Source organism: Penaeus japonicus, unplaced genomic scaffold (assembly GCF_977035675.1).
Source record: "Penaeus japonicus unplaced genomic scaffold, GWHDUDI00000001_assembly GWHDUDI00000006, whole genome shotgun sequence".
In the NCBI taxonomy this organism is placed as follows: Eukaryota; Metazoa; Arthropoda; class Malacostraca; order Decapoda; family Penaeidae; genus Penaeus; species Penaeus japonicus.
In genome coordinates, this window is record NW_028234408.1 from 3,200,651 (window position 1) to 3,205,650 (window position 5,000).

The 5,000-nt window shown below is 36.4% G+C and overlaps 1 protein-coding gene across 5 annotated transcripts in view; it reads left to right on the plus strand.

Moving 5' to 3' along the window:
- LOC147471635 (uncharacterized) overlaps positions 1–5,000 on the plus strand; it is a 669,089-nt gene that overhangs the window by 297,211 nt on the left and 366,878 nt on the right. The gene's annotated exons all lie outside the window — the stretch shown is intronic.

The window sequence follows — 5,000 nt, forward strand, 5'->3', positions numbered from 1 at the left end:
GAAAAAAAATAGAAAGAAGAAGAAGAAGAAGAAGAAATAAAAGAAGATAATACAAAAAACGGAAACGGAGTGTCACATATGATGAAAAGAAAACATATTTCCAATGGACGTGTACCCCCCCCCCCCCTTTTCCTCACAAAATGCCTCCCTCTGTCCTAACTGACAGGAAAGTAAGTAATAGAGTTCCTTATGACAAATATATATAAGGATAAGAATGAAATAGTTTTCTCAAAGCTAGAGATGTAATTCCGATGACGAAAGAATCCAAAATGCATAAATTATATATCTTGCGCTGTGGAAATTATTCAGTCTCATTTATTCGCATTTTTAATCATAGGAAAGTGAATAAAACTCAGACCTGCTCCTTTGTTGGGGGGGGAGGGGGGGGGTCACATGTGCAACATAACAAAAGCCAAACCAGTTATAGGAATTCTAATTGAAGTATTGCAACAGAAGGTGAAAAGTATTGCAACAGTGACTTTCCGTCTCTAGAATGTATAAATCATGTATATGTATAAATGTATAAACGATTATCCATTTTCTGGACATTTATTGGAGAATCGGTGGTTAATCGGTTTGAAAGCCATCGAGATAAAAGATGTAGCATCATTCTTAATTAATTAAAACTATCTGAATCAATATTTTGTTTTTCCTATGTAGAAAATCAGTTGGCTTTAGAATGTAGTCATAACATTTCTTAACGTAATGTTCCCTGTAATAACGTTTCTTGTATTGCTTTGGAATTTCCTAAGCAATAAAGATTCCTGTAATAACAGATCTAGCAAAAACGTTTGTAATAACGTTTCCTGCAATTACATTCATTTCCTGTAAAAAAAAAAAAAAAAAAAAAAAAAAATAGTCTCATGAACTATCTAGTAATAACGTTTTCCGTAATAACGTTTTTAGTTTTGTTTTTAAAAGCTAGCAATAACGTTTCCTCTTTTACGTTTCTTAAAGAAGGACCTTTGAGCGTCTTGAGAAAAGGGTACTTATCTAAGTGGAATCATGTTAAGGTTGAAAGAACTGAAGGATCTATCCAAAGACACAGAAAGAAATACGTAAGAATATATATATATATATATATATATATATATATATATATATATATATATATATATATATATATTAATATATATATATTTTTTTTTTCTGAGTAGGATATGTTTGACAGTGCCGCAAAACTGAAGTAGGGAATTTGGTGCTGTTTAATGATGATAACTGCTTAAAGGGGAATAAAATGTTAAGAAAATTAATTGAAATTTTATTATTTGTTATCGTATATATATATTTATATATATATTATTATATATATATATATATATTATATATATATTATATATATATATTTATATTTTTTTTTTTTTTTTTTTTTTTTTTTGTAACCATCAATTATACTATATTCTTAGACACGGTTGTAACTATACTTTTGAAATGATTTTCGTTCTCATGTCAGCGCCCCCGTGACAGGTATATACGTAACTGGTTTCGATCGTGTATGTGATGAATACGATGAAGTGTCAGTCTCCGAGATAATTATATATAAAAAGCAATCACATGCGAGAATTACCAATGACGAACCGATATCATGATTCTCTGGTTCACGTAATTGCTTAGAATCCGTCAGAATACTTTTCAAATCTAAGGTGACATGATGTGCAAGTTGCCAAGCTCCCCTTTCAACAATCCATTCAATTGGACACGGGTCTCTGGACAAGTAGGAAGCCACGGGAAGGGAAGGAACACGAAGGAAGTGGGAAAGAAAAAAAGAAAAGAAAGATAAATCGATCCTGTACAAATATTGGTATAGGAATTCTCGTGTTTGCAGAGAAATTGATTAACAATACGTATAGAAGTGACAGCGAGTGGATGGGATTGAAGTGTGGATAACAGGCTTGCGGTGGATAAGTGGATGGTAAAGAGCACTTCCAATACATATAGAAGAGACAGAAAGTGGATGGGATTGAAGTGTGGATAACAGGCTTGCGGTGGACAAGTGGACGGTAAAAAGAACATCCAATCCATATAGAAGAGACGAAAAGTGGATAAGACTGAAGTGTGGATAACAGCCTTGAGGTGGACAAGTGGATGGTAAAGAGCACTTCCAATACATATAGAAGAGACAGAAAGTGGATAAGACTGAAGTGTGGACAACAGGCTTGAAGTGGATAAGTGGATGGTAAAGAGCACATCCAATACATATAGAAGAGACAAAAAGTGGATAAGACTGAAGTGTGGACGACAGACTTGAGGTGGACAAGTGGACAGTAAGGAGCCCATCCACCTGTCAAGATGGATTTATCTCTCAGTCAGTCGTTTTTTCAGTCTTGTCCCATGTCTAAATATACCAATGCATATCATCAAGTGGTTTCATACAGCCTTTGTTCCGAAATAGCAAACATGTGTTTAACTTTCTCTTGTATAACTAAACTGCGGAAAAGAATTTTATCTGCCTATATGATTCTAGACCGTATATCTAAAAGGATAGAACTGTTGGATTTTAGAAATTAAATAGATCAAATTAGATCAACAGGTGTCTATCTAAAATGGACATTTTTTCTAAATCAATTATTAATAATAGGATACTATAAAAAAATAGACTAGACCCTGGTGTTTCACCTTAATGAATCATCACCAAGATATAAATGAGGAAGAAAAGGAAGAAAGGAGGGAAGGAGAATAGGAGGGAAGGAGGGAGAGATGGAGGGAGGGGAGGAGAAAGGGGAGGAGGGAGGGAAGGAGAAGAGGGAAGAGGGAGGGGAGGATAGGGGGGAGGAGAAGGGGGAGGAGGGAGATAGAGAGGGAGGGAAGGTTGATAGATAGATGGAGTGAAGGGAGGGAGGGAAGTAGGGAGGGTGGGAGGGAGGAAGGGAGGGAGGAAAGGATAAACGGATGGATAGAATGAGTGAGGGAAAGAGGAAGAAAGGAAGGGAGGGAGAGAGGAAAGGAAAAGGGAAGACCGGGAGGGAGGGAGGAGGAGAGGGATAAGTGGATGGAGAGAGAGATAGATGGAGTGTGGAAGGGAGGGAAAGAGGGAGGGAAGAAGGGAGCGATGGAAGAAAGGAGAAGGTTAAAGGGTAGATGAAGGAAAGGAGAGAGGGATCGGAAAATATTTCGACCACGCGGACTTAAGACGTCAAACTGTTACTGTTCTTTTTGCATTATGAATATAACAACGAAAAAATAATACAAAAGAAAACAAGGAAACGCACGAATATAACAATTCATGTATTTGTTTACATCCTCCTGCGTCAACAGTGTTGAAAAATAACAGACAAATAACTTTAATTAAAAGTTTAATTGATCTATTTTTCTCTTACTAGATTTAAAATCGAGAAGTTTGTTTTATGTTAAAGAAACGAAAGAATAACCAGGTTTTACAAACAAAAAAGAAGGATGAGAGGAGAGAGAGATAGAGGGAGAGAGAGAGAGAGAGAGAGAGAGAGAGAGAGAGAGAGAGAGAGAGAGAGAAAGAAAGAAAGAAAGAGAGAGAAAGAGGGAAAGAGAGATGCTGATTGAAAGAGACAGAGAGAAAGAAGTAAAAGAGTCAGACAGAGAGAAAGAAGTAAAAAAGGAGACAGAAGAAGAGAAAGAGAACTTAAGAGAGAAAGAGAAAAACGAAAGAACAGTAAATAGTGATCGAGCGACTGTAAAAAACAGCAAACGAAATTGGAGACAGAGGCATTGTGAAAGAAAACGGGATTAAGATTGCAGCAACAGAAAACGGAGATAGAACATCCAGCAACAGAAAACGGAGATAGAAAACCCAGCAACGGAAAACTAAAATAGAAACCCTAACAACTGACGGAGATAGATAATCCAGTAACAGAAAACGGAGATAAAAACTAAACAACAGAAAACAGGGACCAACAGCAGAAAACGGAGAAAAAACTCCAGCGCCATAAAACAGGGACAGAAATCTCAACAACAGAAAACAGAGACATTAAAACAACAACAACAAAAACGGAGATAGGAAACCCAGCAACAGAAAAACGGACAAACGGCAGAAAACAGAAATAGAATCCCCAGGTATGGAAACTAAGCAACAGAAAACGGGAATAGGCAATTCAACAACAGATAACAATGACAGAAACCCCATCCACAGAAAACAAATGAAAACAAAGATTAAAAAACAAACAAACATAAAATAGAAACAGAAACCCCAGCAACAGGAAACGATGATAAGAAATCAAGCAACAGAAAACAGAAGGAAATAAACAACAACAACAGAAAACAGAAACAGAATCCCCAGCAACAGAAAACGGAGACATTGACTCAGTAAAAAGACGCAAAACACAAACACCGTAAATCAAGCACAGAGGTTAAAGGGGACGAGAGGTCAAAGTTCAAGTATCTCTAACGAGCTTCATTGTCCTTGTTGAAGTACCGAGGTCAAAGAGAATCAATGAACTGAGGTCACCATCTCTCTCAACGTGTCTTTGTTGTTGCAAATCATCTGCAAAGAACATTTTTGAGTGTGTTCTTGTTTGTTTGTTTACTTTCTTTGTTTTTGTTTGTGTTGGTGGATGTTATTGGTGCGATGCTCACGTAAACGAAGAGAAATATATGATAAAGAATATGTGAATAGATATTTTTTCCCCCCCAAACAATGGCATTCCGACTTGTTTTGTAGCTTCAATGCTTCTGGAATATTAATGGCTCCGTATTTACTGCCTCAGCAAAATTCAGAGTAGGATGAAAATAAAAGCCTTTGGGTCGTAGCGTTTCGTGTCCTTTTTGTTCGTTCTACCCCTTCATGGCTTCTGTATTTGAGATGCGACTCCGGGTTGGAAAATATCGTTTAAGCAAAAATAATTACGAGGATGAATGTACAAAAATGGTTCACAGAGAGAGAGAGACACTTTGGTAATTGTTTTGTATGACGAGATAAAAACAGAAGACCCAGATGTACAGTAATTCATGAGTGTTTATGAAGAAGAAAAAAAAAACACTCGCACACACGAACGCTGTGTTTCATTATAAGAACGATAAGATATGTACAC